Source organism: Manis pentadactyla, chromosome 13 (assembly GCF_030020395.1).
Source record: "Manis pentadactyla isolate mManPen7 chromosome 13, mManPen7.hap1, whole genome shotgun sequence".
In the NCBI taxonomy this organism is placed as follows: Eukaryota; Metazoa; Chordata; class Mammalia; order Pholidota; family Manidae; genus Manis; species Manis pentadactyla.
This window is the reverse complement of record NC_080031.1, coordinates 3433211-3455691: the sequence shown is the minus strand read 5'-3', so window position 1 is coordinate 3455691 and position 22481 is coordinate 3433211. Positions and strand designations below refer to the sequence as shown.

General features: G+C 42.9%; 1 long non-coding RNA gene across 1 annotated transcript in view; it reads left to right on the top strand.

Annotated features, from left to right (window-relative positions):
- Positions 1-19647, top strand: part of LOC118929689 (uncharacterized) — a 138842-nt gene extending 119195 nt beyond the window's left edge. The window contains exon 4 of the long non-coding RNA XR_005031703.2: positions 19492-19647. This is a non-coding gene — a long non-coding RNA (uncharacterized LOC118929689). The remainder of the gene's footprint in view (positions 1-19491) is intronic.
- Positions 19648-22481: the final 2834 nt, after the last annotated feature.

Genomic DNA, 22481 nt, shown 5'->3' with positions numbered 1-22481 from the left:
TTACTCCCTTAAGCCTCAGATCCTCACCCGTGAAGCAGGTACACTCACAGGTTATCACAAAGCTGTTATCCAGGTGTGTGCCGCTGTGCCGTCACCTGAGATCTTAACATACTGCTTGTATAAGCCATCAGGAAATGCTCATTATTGCTGCTCTGTTGCTAACCAGCTGGTGACCTTGGGCAAGTCATTTCACTTTCCTGGGCCTCAGTGATCTTTTCTCTAAAATATGTCTGGATGAATGAATGCCTTAGCTTTTTATTGCTGCATAATGAATTTCCACAACGTAAGCACTTTCAAACAGCACTTATTTATTATCTCCCAGTTCCTGTGGGTCAGAATTCCTGCGGTGGGGTAGCTGGGCCCTCTGCTTGGGGGTCTCACAAAGCTGCTATTGACATGTTGGCAGGGTTGCGTTTATATCTGGATCTCAGGGTGCTACCCAGATCATTCAGGTATTTGGCAGAATTCGGATCTTTGTAGTGGTTAGACTGAAGCTGTCAGCTCCCAGGGGCTGCCCACCTCTGTAGATAATTCACAACATGCCTGTTCACTCCTTCAAGGCCAGGAGGAGAGTGCCCCTCGCAAGAAGGACCCAGTTCATCTTTTAAGAGTTCCACCAGATTAAGTCAGGCCCACCCAGGGTAATATCTTTTGATTAATTCAAAATCAACTGATTTGGGACCTCAATTACATCTGAAAAAAATTGCTTCACCTTTTCCAGATAAAGTAATATGATCGAGGAAGTGCTGTCCCCTTACCTTTCCCATATTATATTTGTTGGAAGTAGTCATTGGTTTGGCCCACACTTAAGGGGAGGTGCTTTACAGGGCATAACACCAGGAGGCAGAGATCCTGGGGCCTCCTAGAATTCTTTGATCACAGTGAGATAGTGTAACAATGCTCTTAATGTCTGTCTCCCTGTGGACTGAAGATTCCAGGTGGGCAGGGCCTGAAAGCTTTTGCTGGTTTCTGCTTTGCTCCCAGCATATAAAACACAATAGGTACTTGTGATGGTTAATTTTATGTCAACTGGATTGGGCCACTGCGTCCCCAGACATCTGGTCAAATGTTATTTTGGGTGTATCTTTGGGGGTGTTTCTGGATGAGATTAGCATTTGTATTGTAGACTGAGTCAAGCAGATTGCTCTCCTTAGTGGAGGTGGGCCTCATGCGATCAGTTGAAGACCTCAAGAGAACAAAAATGCTGAGTAAGAGGAAACCTCTGCCTGACTGCTCCTCTGGGACATTGGTCTCCTGTTCTCACATGGGAACGAATACCCTCGACTCTTTCGCATCTTCATCTTGCTGATTGCAGATCTCGGGGCTTCTCAGCTTCTATAATCACATGTGCCAATGCTTTAAAATCAATCAATCCACCTCTCTCAATATATATATGTATGTACATACAGTGTTCTCTTTCCCTAGAGAACCTAAAACAGTCTTCAAAAATATTTGCTGACTGTTGCATGTTACTTTATCATCTCTCAGGCATCTCCCTGCCAGCTCTCATATTCATCGGTTTCAGAGATGGGCAGTGGGAGGAAGCAGGGTCATGGGCAGGAGGTACTTGCTGCCTGGGGGCTGGCTCAAGACCAAATGTCCTTCCGTCTTTACTCTCTGTCTCCCCCCATCATCCCCAAGCCTTGACTGGGGAGTTAGGATCAGGGGAAGGGAAGAGACAGAACGATAATCTTCCCTACTGCTCTTTAGGGATCCTTTCATGTTTAAGCTTTATTGAAATATAATTGACATACAATAAACTGAACATATTTAAAGTGTACAATTTGATGAGTTTTGACATATGTATATTCAAGATAATGAATATATCTATCATACCCAAAGGTTTCTTTGTGCCCCTTTGTAATCTCTTCCTCCTGTGCCTCCCCCACCCCCAATCTCCAGGCAGTCACAGATCTGCTGTCACTATAGAGTCTTTTGCATTTCCTAGAATCATATAAATGGAAACATACAGTATGCACTCTTTTTTTTTGTCTGCCTTCCTTCACTTAGCATAATTATTTTGAAATCCATCTGCGTTGTAGTATATATCAATAGTTCATTCCTTTCATTTCTGATAGTGTTTCATTAAGTGAATACACCACAATTTATCTGTTCACTAGTTGATAGACATTTGGGATGTTTCCAGTTTTTGGCTATTACAAACAATGCTGCTCTGAACATTTGTGTAAAAGTCTTAGTATGGACATACATGTTCATTTCCCTTGGACAAATACATAAGAGGAATGATTGGATCATATATTAAGTAGATGTTTAAATTTGTTTTTATTAGATAGATTTAGTTTTTTTTATTAGGTATATATATATATTTTTATTAGGTGGATTTGTTTTCATTAGGTAGATGATAATTTGCTGCTTTCAAAATCAGTTATGCCATTATATATTCCCCCTAGAAGTGTATGAAATTCTAATCAACTCACTTTCTTGGCAACATTTGGTATGGCAGGGTTTCTTAATTTTAGCCATTCCAGTAGACATATGGTGATATCTCATTGTGATTTTAATTTGTACTTTTCTAATGGTTAATGAACCACGCATCTTTTCATATGCTTCTTTGTTATAAGTATGTCTTCTTTGGTAACATCAAATCTTTGTCTATTTCTAAGTAGGGTTGTTTATGTTCTTACTATTGAATCTTGAGGGCAATTTATATATCATGGCTGTAATTTCTTCATCAAATATGATTTGCAAATATATTTTCTTAGTCTGTGGCTTGCCTTTTCATTCTCTCAACAATGTATTTGAAGAGTGATTTTTAATTTTGATGAAGTTAAGTTTACCAATTTGTTCTTTTCTGTAGTTGTATCTAAGAAATCTTTGCCCAACTCAAGGTCTTAAAAGTTTTCTCTTATGTTTTCTTCTAGAAGTTTTAAACTTCTAGGTTTTACATTTAAGTTTAGGTTCCTTTTTTAGTTAATTTTTGGTATAAGAAATGGATCAAAGTTTCCATTTTTACATGTGGATATCCAATTACTTTAAGTGCTATTAGTGTAAACATTATTTTCCATGGAATTGTCTTTATAAATTTTCCAAATATCAGTTGTCTATATATGTTTGGGTTTCTTTCTGCACCCCATTCTGTTACATTGATTGACTTATTATTTTAGTTTTTAAATCAATACTACACTACGTTGTTTACTGCAACTTAAAATAACTCTTGAAAACAGCTCTTTAAGGTAACTTTTAAAATAATTTTAACATAATCTTCCCACTTCATGATTCTTTTCCAAAGTTGTTTTGTCCATTCCAGAATCCTTTCATTTCCATACAAAGTTTAGAATCAATTTTTCCACTTCTACTAAGAAGCGTGCTCATGTGTTGATTGGGATTACACAGAAATTATGGATGAATTAGGGGAGAATTAACATTTCAATAATAGTGAGTCTTCCAATCCATGAACATAGTATATATCTCCATTTATTTATGTATTTAAAAACTTTATTCAGCAGTGTTTTATAGTTTTTGGTGTACCTGTCTTTCACATCTTTTGCAAGTTTATCCCCAAGTATTTTATATTTTTGTTACTATTGTAAGTGATATTGTGCTTTTTTAATTTCCAATTTTGATTATTCATTGTTAGTATATAAAAACAACTGATTTTTGTATATTGATCATGTATACTTCAACATTAACAAACTCACTTATTAGTTCTAGTAGCTTTTAATAGATTGCATTGGGATTTTTCATAGACAATCATGTTTTCTGTGAATAATGATAAGTTTTCTTCTTTCCTTCCAATCTTGATTTATTTTCTTTCTTTTTCTTTTCTTATTGTACTGGCTAGAACCTCTGGCAAGTGTGGAACAGAAGTTGACAGTCTTGTGTTATTCTTGGTCTTGGTGGGTGTGTGTGGGAGGTGGGGTGGGGCACATTAATCTTTTGTATAAATGCCCTTTATCAGGTTGAGGAAGTTCCCTTCTATTCCCACTTTACTGTGAATTTCTGTCCTGTATAGATATTAGATTTTGTCAAATGCTTTAGCTATATGTATTGAAAAGATCATATGTCCTTTCTTTTTTTATTTGCACCTATGGTGAACTACATTGATACAGCTTGACTGTTAAACCAACCTTGCATTCCTGTGTTAAATTCCACTTAGTCATGATTAATACATTTTTTTGTATATGTTGTTCGATTTAACTCATTCAAATTTTGTTTAGAATTTTTTTCATCTATGATATTGATCTGTTGCTTTCTTTTCTAGTAATATCTTTCTATGATTTTAATGTCTGGGTAACACTGACCTCATAGAATGACTTGGAAAATATTCGTTTCTCTTCAGTTTTCTAGACTTTGTGTAAAATTGGTATTATTTTCCTCTAAGTATTTGGAAGAATTCACCAATGAACCTATATAGGCCTGAGGTTAATTAGTCTGAATCCTCATACCCATTAGCAGATGACTCCATTTCCTTCTCCCACTCTTGACCTTAGGCAGCCATTTTCACTTCTTACAGATTTGTCCAATCAAGACATTTCATACAGGTGGAATCATACAATAAACAGTCTTTATATTTGGGATTTTAAAAATTATTTTTAATTAAAAAATTATTGAGATAATTGTAGAGTAACATGCAATTGTAAAAATTAGTATAGAGGGAGCACACTACTCTTTAAGCAATTTTCTACAATGGCAACATCTTGTAAAATTATTGCACCCTATTACAACCAAGATTTATATATTGACACATCAAGATACAGACATTTATATCACCACAAATATCTCTCATGTTGCCCTTTTATAGCTATACCCACTTCTCTCCTATCCTTACCTCTTCCTCAACTTTTGGCAACCACCAATTTGTTTTTCATTCCTGTAATTTTGTCATTTCAACAATGTTATATGAATGATATCATGCAGTATGTAATCTTTTGGGATTTTACCTTTTCCACTCACCTTAAGTCTGTGGAGATGCATGTAGGTTGTTGTGAGGATTAAATTTGTTCTTTTTATTGCTGAGTAGTCTTCCATGGTGTGGATTCACCACAGTTTGTTTAACCATTCATCCATTGAAGGAAATCTTGTTATTTCTACTTTTCAGCTATTATAAATAAGGTTGCTATAAACATTCATATACAGGTGTTTATATAAACATAAGCCTTCATTTCTCTGGGATAAATGGCCAGAAATATAATTACTGGGCTCTATGTTAGTTGTAAATTTATTGCCAAACAGTTTTCTAGAGTATCTGTATCATTTGTCGCTAGCAATGTACAAGTGATCCTGTTTCTCCACATCCTCACCAGCATTTGGTATTCATGTTTTCTGTTTTTGTTTTTCATATTTCATCCACTTTAATGTGTGTAATGATATTCCACTGTAGTTTTCATTTGCACTTCCCTAGAGGATAATGATATTGATTTTTTAAATACTTTCTTTACATCTATATATCCTTACTGATAAGACACCTCCATATCATTTTCTCACTCTCTAATTGTTTTTTTTTTATTACTATTGAGTTTTAAATGTCTTTTATATATTCTAGATAAAATCCTTTGTTGGACATGAGGTTAGCAAATATTTTTTCTTAATCTAGCTTATCTTTTCAACCTTTTCAAAGGTCTTTTACAGAACAAAAGTTTTTAACTTCAATGAAGTCTAATTTATCAAATTTTCCTTTTTCCATCTTGCTTTGGTGTCAAGTCTAAGAACACATTGCCTGGTCCTAGATTTTCTCTTATTTAAGAATGTTTCATAGCTTTACATTTGCGTTTAAGATTGTGATCCATTTTGAATTACTTTTTGTATGATGTATGAAATTTGGGTTCAGGTGTTTCTTTTCCTTTTCCTTTTTTTGCCTTTGGGTGTCCAGTTGCTCTAGTACCATATGTTAAAGGGTTTTTTTCCTCCATTTAATTGCTTTTGAACCTTTATCATAAACCAATTTGACATATTTGTATGGGTCTATTTCTGGATTCTCTATGCTGTTCCACTTATCTTTGTGTCTGTTCCTTTGCCAGTACCACACAATCTTGGTTAATATAGGTATATAAGTTTCAAAATCAAGTAAACTTATTCTTCCCACTTTGTCTTTTTCAGAATTGTTTTAGCTATTTTAGTTCCTTTGTTCCTTTAGTTTCTTCTCCATATGAATTTCAGATCTTACCATTATGCAAAAAATTTAGGTGAGGCTTTGATAGGAGTTCATTAAACTTGTATATTACTTTGGGGAGAATTAACATATTTACTCAGGTTTGTTGAGTCTTCCAATTCATGAACACTGATATTTCTCCATTTATTTAGATCTTGCTGATTATTTCATTGACATTGTGTAGTTTTCAACATACAAGCCCTCTATATTTTTTGTCAGATTTATATCTATTTCTTTTTTTAAGAGTGATTGTAAATAGTATTGTATTTTTAATTTTGCTTTCCATATATTTATTTCTAGTATGTAGGAATATAATTGATTTTTGTATGTTTATCTTATATCCTGTAATTTTTTTGTTGAACTCACTTAGTTTTTGATGGTTTTTGTAGATCCTTGGAATATTCTACATAGGCAATCATGTCATTTACAAATACAGACAGTTTTATTTATTCTTTTCCAAATGTATGAATTTTATTTCCTTTTCTTACCTCGTTGCACTGGCTAAAACTTTCAGTACTATATTGAACTAGAGTGGTGAGAGAAGAGATCCTTCCCTGGTATCCAATATGAGGGGGAAAGCATTCAATCAGTCACCATTTAATTGTCAACTGTAGCTTTTTGTAATTACTCTTTCTCTTATTGAAGAAGGTCTCCTTATTTCTCCAAGAGTTTTGTTTTGTTTTGTTCTGTTTTTGTCATGGGTGGACATTGAATTTTGTCAAATGCTATTTCTATATTGATATGCCCATATGATTTTTCTGTTTTAGTCTGTTAACATGCTGGATTACGCTGGTTAAATTCTGAATATTGAACCAGTCTTGCAGGGGTGGAGTTCTTGTCATTATTGTGTCCCCATCTCTACTACCCATCTCTTTGTGGTCCTTCTATTGTTTGTTGTGTAGAAGCTGTTGAATCTGAAACAACCAATCTGGTTGTATTTCCTCATTAACCAACATATTAGTTAGAAATGTGTGGTTTGGTTTCTAAGTATGTGGAGATTTTTCTGTTATATTTCTGTTTTACTGATCTGTGGTTTAATTCCATTGTGATCAGAGCATGTTTGTATGATTTCAATTATTTTAAATATAGTGAGGTTTACTTTATGTGCTAGGATATGGTCTATTTGGTATAGTGTTTCCCTGGCACTTTAAAAATTGTGTGTTCTACTGTTGTGGAGTGGAGTGCCCCATAACTGTCAATTAGATCCTTTTATTTGATGGTGCTGTTGAGTTCTTCTATATCCTTACTGGTTTTCTATCAAGTAGTTCTATCAATTGCTGAGAGTAGAGCTGGAAGTCCTCAGCTATAATTGTGTTTTTTCTATTTCTCCTTTCAGCACTACCAGTTTGGCTTCATGTATTTTTCAGCTCTGCTGTTTGGGTTAAACCCCTTTAGAATTGCTCTGTCTTCTTAGTAAATTGATTCTTCTCTCACTGTGTTATGTCCCTCTCTATATCTCATAATTTCCTTTGCTCTGAAGTCTACTTTATCTGAAATTATTATAACTACTCCTACTTTCCATAAATTAATGTTTGCAATATGTATACTTTTTCATCCTTTACTTTCAACCTGCCTATATCATACTTAATGTGTCTCTCTTGTAGACAGCATATACTTGGGTCTGCATTTTAATCCACTCTTTAAACTGGAGTATTTATACCATTTATATTTAATGTGATTATTGATATGTCAGGGCTTAAGTCTATTATTTTATTTTTACTGCTTGGCCTTTTCTTGTTTTTGTTGTTTGTTTCTCTGTTTTCCCTTTCTTGCTTTCATTTAGGTTACTTGAACTTTTCTTTAGAATTCCATTTTGGTTTATTAATAGTGTTTCTGAATGTATCTGTTTGTATAGCTTTCATAGCAGTTTCTCTTGGTATTATATTATATATGCCTAACTTCCCATAGGCTACTTAATGCCATCATTTTATCAGTTCCAGTGAAGTCTAGACACCTTTCCTTTACCTTCCTCATTTGTAAAGTAATTATTTAAATAGTTCCTCTGCATACATCTAGAACTACTATGTTCTAATGTTATAATTTTTAAGACAATATTATAATTTCTCTTCAACTGTCAAACATAATTTAGAGCATTTAATAAAAAATAACCTATTGAATTTACTCATATTTTCCTTACCATGTTTTTTCTTCCTTTCTGATGTTCCAAGATTCCTTTTTTTTTCTTTTATCATGCCCTTTCTGTTTAGGAAATTTCCTTTAGGCAATCTTTTAGGTTAGGTCTTCTGGAAAACATTTTTTTTTTCTTTTAGTTCTATTTGTTCTGAGAATATATTTTTTTCCCCTTTCATGCCTGAAGGATAGTTCTCCCAGATACAGGGTATATACTGTTGGGCAATAGGATTATGGGTTGACAGTTCTTTTCTCTCAACACTTGAAAAATATTATGCTTCTTCCTTCTGGCCTCATGGTTTCTGATGGGAAATTCACCATAATTTGAATGGCTTTTCTACTGCAGGTACAGTGTTATTTTCTTCTGGCTGCTTTCAAGAACTTTTTGTCTTTAGTTTTCAGAATTTTAGTTATAGTGTGTCTTCACATTTCCTATTTGGGATTTGCTCAGCTCCTTGAATCTATATGTTTATATTTATTGATAAATTAGGGAAGTTTTCAGCTCTTATTTTTTGGAATACTTTTTGAGCCCCACTCTCTTTCTTCTTTTCTTCTGGGACTCTGAGAACACAGATGTTAGATCTTTTGTTATTATCTTCTAGACTTCTGAGGCTCTGTTCCTTTCTGATCTGCTTTCTTCTTTCTACCTTTCAGAGTTGTGCTATGCTTTATATACAAGATCCAGCATATTTAATAGTACTTAGCAGGAAGGAAATGGGAAATCACATCTGTTCCATCTCCCCAGGAGTGCACATCTGTTTCCAGCATTCTTTAGGTTAGTATTAACATAGTAGCTTTTCTTATCCTTTTATTTTAAACTATTTATGTCTTTCTATTTGGCATGCTTTCCTTGTTGAAAGTATATTGTTAGATATTATATTTTTATCTAGTTTGATACTTGTGGCATTTAAAGTCAATTTAAATTTAAAGTGATGCTGATTTTGTTATGTTAAATCTATCATATTGCTCTTTGTTTTCAATTTATCCTATCTATATTTATTTTTTCCTTTTGATGAATTGAATATATTTTAAAATACCATCTTATTTCCTGTGCTGTGTCATTTGTTGTAACTGGTTTTTTTAATTGGTTACATTAGGGCTTACAATATATTTGCCTCATTACAGTTTAATTTCCATGATATTATATTATTTAATGTGTAATATGAGAACCTACCAATAGTATACTTCCATTTAGCCCCTCCCACTTTTTTTGCTGTTATTATCACACATTTTACCTATGTCATAAATCCTATGCTACACTTCTATTATTTTTGTTTAGTCAATTGTTTTTTAAAGATACTTAAACAGCTAGGGAAACACTTAACCTATTTACCTATCATTTCTGGTATTCTTCCTTTCCTTGTGCAGATCCATATTCGCATCTGGTATCATTTTCCTTCTGCCTAAAGGAATATTTCTTGTAGTGTGGGTCTGCCATTGATTAATTATTCTAGCTTTTTTGTATCTAAAAAGGTTTTATGTTGTCTTTGTATTTGAAAGATATTTTTGCTGTGTATAGAATTGTAGGTTGATCATTTTTTTCTTTTACTACTTTAATGATGTTACTCCACTTGCCTTGTTTCCAGTGAGAAATCTACTGTCACGCTTATCTTTACTCCTTTGTGTAAAAGATGGCTTTCTTCCTAGCTTCTGGTAATATTTTTCTCTTATTAATTTTGAGCAGTTTGATTATGATGTGACTTGCTATAGTTTTCTTCATGTTTCTTGTGCTTGGGGTTCATTGAGATTCCTGGATATGCCAATTTATAATTTTCATCAAATTTGGAAAATTATTAGTCATTATTCAAATACTTTTTCTGCCTCTCCTACCTTGGAGACTCCAAACACATATATATTAGGGTACTTGAAGTTGTCCAACAGCTTACTGTTCATTTTTTAAATTTCCTTTTCTTTCTGTGTTTCATTTTGGTTTGGTAATGTTGCTATGTCTTTGAGTTCACTAATCTTTTCTTCTGCAATGTCTACTCTGCCATTAATCCTATCTACTGTACTTTTCATTTTACATAGTGGAATTTTCATTTCTAGAAGTTCATTTGGGATCTTTTCTGTATTTTTCACATCTCTAGTTTTTCACATCTCTTGTATGTATGAAATAGTTGAAATAGCCAGTTTAATATCCTCGTGTGCTGATTCTGTCATACATGTCAGTTCTGACTTAATTTTCATTGATTGATTTTACTCTGCATTGTGGGTGGTATTTTCTTGATTCTCTGCATGCCTGGTGGTTTCTTATTGGATGCCAGATGTTATGAATTTTTCCTGGTTGAACGTTAGAGATTTTTGTATCCATTCCTTGTTACTTCAAATTGGCTGGGAAAGGAGGTCATCCTTTGTCCTTTCAGATGCCACCAGTGGATGTCGGGAGGGGCAGGGAGATAGCGGCATACTTTATCAGGAGGCACCAAGTGGACTGATTTGGGTTGGAACTCTGAGGATGCGCAGAGTGGATTCCCCAGGGCTGGAGCGTGGCTTGCGCCCTGCCAGAAACTTCTCCCACTGTCCTACTCCGTTTTCCCAATCATATTTTTTATGACATGGTTTATCTTGCCTTCTTGTTTGGATAAGGAAGGCAAAGAAACCTAAGCTGCTACTCTCCCCTTGAGGTGACAGAGGGTAAGAGCCACTCGTCTCCCCTCTACCAAATATGTTTTGCTCTCTTCCTTCTTTCTTTTGTTCATTTATAGTGCAGAATTCCTGGTTATTATGTACTGATAATTCTGTAATAAACAACACAGGCAACGTTTATAACCTCCTGCTGCTGCTTATATTCTGGTGAGGGAGCCTATGATAGTCTGAATAATGGCTTTCAAAGACACCCATGTCCTGCTTCCTAAACCTGTGAACATGCTACTTTACATGGCAAAAGGGATTTTGAAGATGTGGTTAAATGAAGGACTTTGAGATGGTGACCTTATCTTGGATTATCCGGGTGGGCCCAGTGTAATCACAAGGGTCCCAGTCAGAGAGAGGGAGGCAGGAGAGCCCGAATTAGAGAAGAGATGGGACAACAGAAGCAGGGGTCAGAGAGACATTTGAGGACGTAACACTGCAGGCTTGAAGATGGAGGATGGAGCCATGAGCTAAAGATTGCAGATAGTTTCTAGAAGGTAGAAAGGCAAGGGAATGGATCCTTCCCTAGCATTTTCAGAAGGGACATAGGCCTGCCAACACCTTGATTTTAGCCCAGTGAGACTGGTTTAGAGCTTCTGACCTCCAGGACAATGAGACAATAAATTGAGTTGTTTGAAGCCACTAAATTCATGGTGATTTCTTACAGCAGCTATACAAAAAGCATATGGAGCCAAATAATACATGAACAAACAGTTAATTACAGATAGTGATAGCTGCTACAGATGAAGTAAATGGAGTGTGATGGTGACGGTGTTGGTGAATAATGGGGGGGAAGCGATGGTGTTGGGGGGACACGATTTGGATTGGGAGGTTGGGAAAGTTTATTCTGAGCAGGTGGCATTTAATCTGAGCCCTGGGGGTGAAAGGAATTAGCTCTATTAAGCTTCCTTCTTTGTGGCCCAGCACGAGCTCCCCAGCCCTGCTTTCACTAAGAACACTGGAAAAAGAGTGACACACGATGGCAATTTGCCTTTAACTTAGAGATTAACAGAAAAAGAGTGAGTTTAATTTACAGGAGGAAGTGTTGAGGTTGGATATAGGGAGAGACTTTTTGGCTGGAAGCTGGTTACAAAAGGCTTTGTCTTCTGCTTTTACCTAAATCTTCTGCTATAGTTGCCCCAGGGTTTACCTGCTTCCAGAATATGCAGATGCTTTTTGCTGTGGAACCACTGCTTGACCCACCCTTTACCTCCTCCTCTTACCCCTGGCCCTTCTCCCACTTACTGCTCTTTCAAAATATAGCTTATCCTCTGAGAACTCTCTCAAGGACCAGCCCCTTCAGGCAGCCTACCTGGCTGCTCTAGTTCAGGGCAACCTCTAGCTCCCTGGATTTCCTGTAGAATCTGATGTCCCTCCATCTCTGTGCACTTAGCACATTGTCTAAGGGTTCATTTTGCTGCTGCAGGGAAACAGGATTCCTAAGATCTGCCTTCAAAGCCTGTGTGGCTTTTAATGCATTAGTAAACCTTTCTGTGCCAATTTCCTTTTTTGTAAAATAAAAGCAGAGGGAGATTGTGTTATAATTCCATTGTGAGGATGAAAACAACCTAGTATATGGGGTACAGCTAATAAACAGTTGGTGTCCCCAAATGGTTACAGAACGAATGCCTACTTTTCTCCTCCCATTAAAGCCTCCCCAGCATGAGGGTTCAGATACTGTAAGGGGTCAGCCACTGCCTGCTGATGCCAAGAGGACCTGAGGGCCCAGCCTGGGCCCAGAGAGGCAGGGATGCGACCACGCTGAACCCCTGAGGATCCCAGGGTTCTCCAGGCCCAGTTCTGCTCACCCTGCCTGCAGGCTCGAGGGCCCCTGCGGAGTCACAGAAGCAGTAGTTCATGCCACTGATTAGCTCTGAACTCCTTCATGCTCTGGGTTCCTGTGAATCTGTCTGCTGTCTTTCTGAGATTCTTAAACAGGTTCTCAAATCCCACCCCCAGGGATTTGTTCCCCTCTTTTGTTGGTCACAAGGAGCCCTACTTTCCTAATGAGCTGCTAAGGAGCTGTCAATTATGAATGCAAATGAAGAGGCCGGAAACCATTAGTGGCCCGGAAATCAGCTGAAGGAACCGCACCCCTCAGCCCTGGCCCTGCTCTGCCCTGGGGAGGCTGGAGCAGAAGCAGGACTGGGAGGCCAGCCTGGCCAGGCCCAGGCGCCAGCCACACGCCCGGGCTCCCTTCTTCCCACACAACCCCTTCCACTCTCGGGGTTGCCCCTCAGAATCGGGATTGTCCATATGTATTACATATACTTTATTGTTAGTGTGAGATAGTTCACGCGCATGCGCGCGCGCGCACACACACACACACACACACACACACACACAGAAATCAGCAGCTATTGAACATATGTGGTAGACACATTTTCTTCTCCTAAAAAATATCTTATTAAAGTTTCATTTCTCTTACACAGTCAGATGTGTGTCTCCCACAAAAATCTAGGGCAATAGTTGTTCAATAAATTTCACTTAATTGAAAAGAGGGGGAGCATGTGAGCCCCTTAGACTGGTGAAGGGGGGATGGGAGGTAGCCTGGAGGCAGCCTGTCTTCTGGCCTTCAGCCCCCAGCACCTCTCTCCCCAGCCAAGCCCCATTTCCTGGTCCCCAGAGATGGACCTGCTTTTCACAGTCTAAAAAACAAAAACAAAAAAGAAGATTGAAGAATCTGACCAGGGCATGTATGAAATACACATCAGGAGTGTGGGGTTTGGTATCAGTCTGTCTGTGTTCAATTACTATTTCCCTATTTGATTTAGTAAAGTACTACAACATCTCCTGGGCACTGAGGTCTCCTTATTTGTAATATGCAGACAATCATGGCACCCTTGCACAGGGATTTGTAAGGATGAAGGGACCTAAGGCATGAAAGGGTCTAATGGTCTCACACACAGTAAACCCTCAGTCAGCGAGTGTCGCAAGGACCGTCAGCTCCCAGCGAACAAAGGTGCTGACTCAGCCCTCGCACAGCTCCCAGGAGGGGAGGCGTATGGCCACCCCTGTGCCAGTGGGAGCTGAGGCTAAGAAAAATTAGCCCAAGAGCTGAACAGGTGAAGCCTAGAATTCCTGTTTTTTTCCATTACTTGAGCTGGTGCTCAGCCTGATCATGTTGCCTCTTCCAAGGGATTTACATTTTAATGGTAACCAGAGGTCCTACGTTAACGCACACAAGTATGAATACCTAATTGCCCAATCATAAAATCCCACCCTGGGGGATGGGTGAACATGGGCGGTAGGAAGCAGTGATTTGGGGAAAAGGAGATACAGTTTGAAAGGATAGCAGTGATGGAGAGAGGAAAATGTTGCTGCTTCTGAAATCATGACACACGGGCCTAAATAAACTCTTGCTCTGAACTGACTCAGAAGAATGATGTCCCAACCAGGAAAAGGGAGCCGAGGGGTGGTCTTGAGGCCTGCGGGGCCCCTGGTGCAGAACTGGATCTGCGGAACCTGGAGGGGCTTGGGATGGTGGCAGGTCCCGGAGGAGCTCAAGAGCAGACTGGAAGCTGGCATAGACACCCACTGAGGAAGACTGGGCATCTGCCTGGACGCTGGAGGGTGATGCTGTCAGAAACTTCAGCTGCAGTATCCCCGGCCACATGCAAGAGGAAATGGCTTTAATTCTAAAGAGGACTCTTGTTAGCCTGGCCGCTGAGAAGCCCAGCGCCAGCCCCGCTCAGGCAAAGCGGGCTTCAGGGGCTCACATGAGGACACCCAGTCTGGTTTCATCTCCATCTCTCAGAGCTGCCCTCCCTGGCTTCACTCCCTCGTTGCCCAGGATGCCCCCTGCAGGACTAGGATAACATCGTCCTTGCTGCTGACAGTCTGGGGTAGCAGGAGAGGATCCCTGCCTGTGTCTGTGGAGTTTTGGGCAGGAAACCAGAAGCCACTTTGTTAGGAAGGAAAGGACTCGGCTGGGTGTCGTGGGCTGTCAGATACAGTGAGACGAGGGACCAAAGTCAAGAAAGCAAAGTAAGTTTTAATGCCTCTGCAGAGAGCAGCAGAGCGGGCCTGCCTAAGATAAGACAGGCCCAGATGCTCATTCTGAGGCTTCTTTTATGTGGTTTTGGCAGGGCAGAGAGGTCCTTGATTGACAGCTGTCAGCACTCTAGGTTGGTTCTGAGCGGTGGGATGAGAACAGGCTCTGCTGTGCCCGTGCCTCTGATGCTTCTTATCTGGAGGGACCCTGGACATTCCCTGAGTCACTCTTAGACACTGTGGCTTCATCTGATAACTCTCTGAGTCATTTCTGGCTTTCTGGCTCTATTTGATCAACTCCCTGAGTCATCTTTGGGGGGCCCTTCCTCCTCTCCATCCCACTCATTTCTGTCTTTCTGCCTAACAAGTTTAGGCACAGGGAGGACCGGCGAGTTTAACGCAGGAAGTAACACTTACACACGCATCGGAAGGACAGGGGAGTGAGGACGAGGGGGCAGCTGTGAGCCTCCCAGAAACCTGCACGTAGGGATCTCAGAGAGGATGCCCACCCCCCCAGTCTCAGGCACCCTCAGCACCCAAGTAAGTGACTCGCAAGGGGGTGCCTAGGAGCTTGCTGAACCCCAGGCAGCCGGAGAAAAGGGGCTGCTTCTTCCCTCCCACCGTTCACACCCTGGGCGGCTGCCTCCCAGCTGTGGGCTCTCGGAGACTGGGCTGGCAGGGCATCCGGGAGGGGCAACTTCCTGGCTCCAGTCCCATGTGCCAGGGAAGAGTGGGGTGGGCGGCAATATTGAGTATCAGCAATAGCCCTTCTCTCAGCAATTCTCTTGCAAAGGGTTGTTTCGCTGGCTTCGGGGATTTGCTTATACCCCAAACAAAGGGCGGGATCTGGATCTGCTGTGCCAAAGGGCCACGTGAGTCCTTGGACCCTCTGAGGCTGGATGTTGGGTCAGTTCCTCCCTAAGCACGTGGGCTGAGTGGGAAGGGGGTCTCTTGCAAGATGGTTTGAGGTATTGTTATTAAAAGAGGGATATTCAGGAGCCAGGAAAGCATTCCCAGTGATTGCTGTCTTGGACAGGTCAAAATGGGCTTTGGGCCAAATGGCCACTGGTTCAAATATTCACGTGATTTGAGCGAATGCCTTCAAAGTCCTGGAGCTCCATTTCCCTCCCGAGAGCAACAAGACGCTGCTCTCTGGGTATAAGGTTCACAGGTAATAAATGCCTATGCTCCTACCTGGCACAGAATATATGCACAAAAATGTGACTGTTTTCCTCCTCCTTTTCCCTTCCATTTACTGATTAATTCAATAAATATTAACTGGGAACCTACCAGGTGTATCAGCACCATGCTAGATGCTGAGACTCCAAGAGGCATATGGCGGTTTCTGAGCTCTGCTAGCTCAGCCTAGGGTGTGAGATGGTCTCAGCACAGAAATCAGTGCGTTAAGTGCTATAATGCTCTAATTCATTATAATACAAGGTCTCTCTTTTCTGCTGTAGAAATGCAATGTGATGCACGCTGAATGGTATTTTACTATATACGCTTAATACTATCACTGCACGCAATTAGGGCTGTGCTGGGGAACCTGGGGCTGTCAGCGGTCATCCCTCCCTCTCCACTATCATTGCTGTCGCCCCTCCCTGGCCCCGCCAAGGACCAGAGCCATCTCCAGGCCACCAGCCACATGGCTCAGTTCTCTGCTGACTCCTCCCCCTTCCTACCCCACGGAGCTTGGTGCTCTGCCCACAGATAAGAAGGTCTGGGAGGTTCTTGCAATGCAGAAAGCACCCCAGAGTAAGTTTCAGTCCCCCTTCTCCACTTAGCTCCCTCCACTTCGGGGTGGACTGGCCTGGCTCCCTGGGGGCTGGTGGGGTGTGAGGTCAGCAGGGTTGCTGGTCTTGGCCCCTCTCTGTAAGGCTGACCGAGGCCTGTGAGGAGTGTATTTAGCCTTCTGTACAACTTGGGCCAGGAGGAGTTAAACTCCCAAAGAAAAGGTTACAGGAGGCCTGGCTGGCTTATGTCTTCATTTAACAATGGCAGAGATTCTTCCGTGCAGGAACCTCTGGTCTGACTGCACCTCCACGTCACCCAGCTGCATGCACCATTCTTTGCAGAGGGAGGGGCTGTGAAAGTTCAGCCCTTGGTTTGCAGCTTTTGCTTCAAATGCCCCGCAGGCCCCTCCAACCAGGGCTCTGAAGTCTCAACGCCCCAGTAGTGGGAGTGCCAGGGGGTGGGAGCTGCGGCAAGGAGGGGAGAAGGATGGAAGAGAGCAGAAGGACCCTGCGGATGGGGCTCCAGTGCTGAGCTGCCACAAAGGGGGGACTGAGAGGGGCTTCGGAACCCAAGCAGCGACCAGGCTGTGTCCTGGTGTTGGGGTGCCTTCCCCTGAGGGGGTGACTGAGCGGGGTCCTCATCAGAGGAAGCAAAGTGGAGAGTGGGATGGAAAGTGCCTGGCTGCCTCCTGAGTGTTCGTCTGAAAATAGCAAGGCAGGCAGGCGCCGGGGTCCCGAGCATGCCACCCAGGGGCAGGGGCTGAGCTGAGGCACCCCGGAGGGAGCAGAGCCCATGCCGATTGACGTTCAGCTCATGCCCCGGGCCGGCCTGGCCTGGCCTGACTCTGGCCCCAGAGCCACTTTGCTGAGATGACTGGGCTCCACACAGCCTGGTCTCCCTGGCTATCCCTGCTTCGTGGTGACCTTTGTCAAACATGCACAGCCATCACCTTCCCCATCCTTCAGCAAGTCTCACAGGCCTACAGGATATGTCCAGACTTTGGTTTGGCTTTTAAGCTCAGCTAGGAACCGGCTTCACCCTCCTGCAAGCCCCCACGCCTGTACCATCTGCACACCTGGAGCTCCACCTGCCCCACTTCCTCCTATGAGGCTGGGTGTGCCGGGCGCTGCTGGGCCAAACCACTTGGCTTGGTCCATGTGGTCTTCTCCGTGTCTCACTGTCTTTCCTTTCCATTGACATTGTACCTATGTTCCAAGCGCCGAGAGAAGCCGTGCCTGATTCCAGGTGAGGATTTCTGGCTCCTTGCATCTGCTGACTTCTGCTCTAACTGGAGATGCTCCTACCCATGAGGCCATCAGCTTTTTAAGGTCAAGAACCGTGTCAGTGTCACTTGGTGCTGCCCACGGGGCCTCGCTCAGTACCAGGCTTCTAGCAAACACCCAGCAGGTAGTGACTAAGTGAACACTCATTCGGGGTGAGTGGTACCAAGCCACAAACGTTAACCTGGGGAGGGCGAGGTGGCACAGAGGTGGCGAGGGCTCCTGCGTCTCTCTCCTTTACTATCATTATTCATTGGCCAGGTTGAGCTCAGCAGCCCTGCCACTGAGCGATATAGAGTTTGAGGCCTGGAGGCTTGTTCCAAGTGGGTGCAGCTCTTCTTGGGGGCTTTTTGGGTCATAAAGAGCATCCCCGACTGGCCCGCTGACCTTTCCCAGGCTTACTGAAGGCTGTGTTAGCGCCTTGTACAAAGCATGAGAGATCCGTCCCTGCAGGCGGGGGATGAAGCAGGCAGAAGATGTGCTGATGACTTGGCTGGTTGAGCATGCGCAGTGCGCCAGGAGCGCTGCTTAGCTTTAGACGTGCTCCCCATTTACTCCTGCGGCTCTGCGGTGACTTCCGAACGATAAGAATCTGAGGCCCAGAATGCTCAAGTCCCGTGCCTAAGACCACGCAGCTAGTACCTGGAAGAGCTGGAGCATGGACCCAGGTCTGACTCTGGAAGTCCACGTTCTCCTGGACTGCATTTTACAGTCTTGGGTGGGACAGGGCACCCCGCAACTCTACCTGCCCAGAGGAGGGCCTCTGTCACTCGGAGGGCCGTCCCGGGGCTTTGGACGGGCGGTTGGTTTGTAAGGGTTGTTTTCAACCCTGGAATATCTGAGAGAGAGAGAGAGAGAGGATTTATTCTACTGATTATTCCCCTCATTCTGTTGGGGGCAGCCTGTGTGACAGAAACATGGCATGCCAATAAAGGGTGTCTTTATGGCATAGCTGACTGCAGGGACTGGAGTGTCTCTAGTTGGAGATAAAGTCAGGAGAGATGGATTAGACCCTGCCAGGATCTCAGGCAGCAGAGGAAGGAGGTGGGCAGCCAGGGCCCCCATCCATGGGAGGTGGGATGGGGCAGGGCGGAGGCTCGGCCTGTCACGCTGGAGGTTCCTGTCCCCGTTAGAAGGGGCTCTCCTTCCTGTTATGTGAATGCCTGCATGTATGACCCTCTGTTTGTCTCTTTTTAAGCACATTCTAATCACCACATCTAATACAGAAAAAAGAGTAAATCACCAAACAAAATTAGTTTTCAGTGTCTTAATTATCACCAGAAAGAGTAATTAATAAGCGAAACAGGAAATGACCCCGCCGAGTCCTGTAGCCCTCAAACATGTGCTTTGCCCCCCCTGCACACACTCGTGTGGGGAGGGGGAGGCAGAGACAGAAGTGGCCTGGCATTCCCGAAGCTCTCACAGCCCCAATGGGCATGACAAATTTCCTAAGGCTTCCACACATTCTCGGAAGTTTGCATGCCTTTCAAACTTGGTTTGCAAAGTTTCTAGGTCATTCCTTCCCAGCCCTGTTCTCTCCCAAGCCTTGAGGCCAGAGTAAGGCAGCAAAATTAGAATAAATAGCCAGATCCTCCTCTCTTTTCTTTCCCCCAGTGTATGGAGCTCTGGGCCAGGAACTCTCAGACCAATTGATAATAAGATCAAGTTCAGTGCCATTTGCTGTCTGGTGAGAACTTCTTGGCTTTCCTTGTCTGTCCTCCTGGGATTATATTTCTTTATTTATTCATTTTGATAGTAGCATCATATAAATAAAACACCATTACAAAAATGTCGTGGAAAGTTCAGAACTATTCATTATCCATTTCATACAGGTTAAAATTGCCATCAAGGCTGTTTGGATATGACTTGTGTTCCTTTCCATCTAATGAGCCGGATAGAGAAGGCAAAAGATGCTAATTCATTCTTACATCTCTATCATATCTCAGCTTTTACTATATAAAGCATCAAGGTCGCATTCTGGGGAAATGTCTTTTTACCAAAGGTGCTATAATAATAATGAAGAAGCAATTTGTTTCAGCAAACTGCCTGCAGTAATGAGGCTTAATTATAACCATGTTATTAATACCGCTGCTTAAGGTAATTCACTTCTGAGCGGGGTGCAGAACAGTAAACTATAATTTAAACAAGAATTGAGACCTAATTTAAATCATCGGATCTACTGCGGAAAAAGGCAAACAGAACGTCTGTAATCCACACGTGATTTAGAGCTTCCCCTCTGTGCCATTTCCGGGGGACCTAGGTGACTGCCTGAGGGGCAGGGAGCCTGGGGTCTGGGTCTTGAGTATCCTGCCCTCTTCCAGGAGGCTCTGTAAGTGACACAGCTGCCAGGATCTGCATCCAGGCACCTGCTGCCTCTAGACCCCTTCCCCATGTGGACCAGGGAGGCTGAGAGGCCAGGAGGAAGCTCCTCGGCACATGAAGGACATCTCCCATGGGCCCTGGAACCCGTCGTAGGTCAGTTCCTGCTAATCTGCTAGGAAAATGAGGAGCTTTGTGCTGGAAGGGGCCTTGTCAACCTGCTCTCAACCGCTATGGCAGACCGTCTGCAGGCACAGAAAGGGGAAGAGCAGTAGTCTGCCGGTTCTTGCTCAAGAACCCGCACGGGGCTCCAGCTGTGAGCCGAGATCTCCTGCCTCCTGGTGCAGACGTCCTGCAGCACCACCAGTGCCCCTGGGCTGGTCTCCCACGGTGCCTAAGCCATCTAAGGCAGTGATCCCCACACCTGGCTGTTCCTCAGAACCTCCTGAAATGCTTGTTAGAATATACAAGATCATGAGCCCTGCCCCCCCATGCAGATTCGGATTGTGTCAGTCTGGACTGGGGCCGGGGATCCACGTATTTGTCAGGAACTGTGCTTATTCTGATGCAAGTGGTCTGAGCGTGCAGTTCACTCATGTTCCACAGGACCAGTACACTTAAAATACAAGCAATGTATGTGTGTGTTTGATTACCTCTTCTGTATCACAGTTATTCATTCATCTTCTCAACATTTATAGGGCACCAATTATGTGCAAGCCACAGCTTGTGCACATCAGCTCTTCCTAGTCAACTACGCTTTCATCCCCATGGCTGTATTTTCAATGGATTTTCCTGCTAGTTTTAATGAGGGACAGTATTCCATGCTACTTTAAGTGAAAATGAAGAAGAAATTGAGAACAGACTTAAGTGTGTGGTAAACATTATGAAAGACCATGTCTAATCCCATGTTTGATACCGTGCTCTGCGCATGTTTGGTATTACCAAGGTAAAAAGCTGTCCTTTCTACGGGTCTTCACCAATGCTAACCCAGTCAGACTTAAGAATTCCTGGCAGTTGAGGCTTAGTTACCGAGGCAGTTTTGAATGCTCCATTGCTGGGAATTTACAAAAGCAGGAGAGATTTGTGGAGTCAAACAATGAAGACACTGTTTCCAGCTCTGACTCCATGACAAACCACAGAGACCTCTGCCCCCCTTGAGTGGTCTTTGGCTGACACCCAATTCCTGTCTGTCCATCCTCCATCCAGCCACCCGATCACCCGGCCTCTTCCATTGTCCTGACTGGATGCAGGAGGCAGGGGAGGGAGGGAATCTGTGGCCTGAGACGCAGAGCTCACCAAGGGAGAGTCACACACCTGCTCACACTGCACCCTGCCTGCGGACATGGGGTCCCTCCGATTCCTCGCCCTCCTTTCCTCCAAGCCCCATGCACAGAGGCGGCTCCAAAGCAGAGCTGAATGGAGAACCGATTGGATTAAATCCGGAAATCTCTTCGTGGGTGGGGTGGGGCAGAATATCCCCTCGCAACCTTTTCCCAGTGTTCTGGACTTTTCCAAAAGCTTTGCTGTTTTGTGAGATGTAAAGTGGCAAGGTGGGATTTCAAATGACTCAAAAGACAATAGAAATTCTCCTTTATGGAAGAGAGACACCGGCTGTACATTGTCCAGAGGTCGGCTAACCCGCCCAGGCCTGCCTCAGTTTACTGGCACTGTCACCCCCGCACGTTCCCTGTCTTTGCCTCCGTAAGAAGCATGTCATGCCTTCCTCTGCCTCCTCTGTTTCCTGCTTCTCTCTCACTTTTGTTCTTCTCCACAAGAGCTTTCCCTCCTGGGCTTTCTCAGTGGTACAGGAGCCCTACAAAGCCAAATGACACAAATGACATCTCCAGATGGTGGTAATGACTGGGCTCTGGCTGTAGCGCAATAACCAGGCTCAGATCTGTAGCCAGAATCCAGACGAGGCTGGGACAGATGCTCCCTCCTCCTACCTCTTTATCTCTGTCTCTGTCTCTCTGTCTCTCTCTCTTTTACACACACACACACACACACTGCATCTCACACATTCATATGCACACACATATGCACACACGCAGATTCACATACACAGTATAAACACGCAGATATCAATGCTGGTTTGCACATGCAAAGACACACACTCATGTAGACACAGGTGCACGCTCGTCTCCCTGCGGCAGCAACTCTCCCGTTCTCCCTAATTAACCCCTCCTTTCCTCCCGAAGTGTTGGATTCACCCCACCACTTATGGGGGCAGGAGTCCGGGGAAGTGGTCCATTTCAGTCTTGCAGACACAGGGAACCCATCCAGAT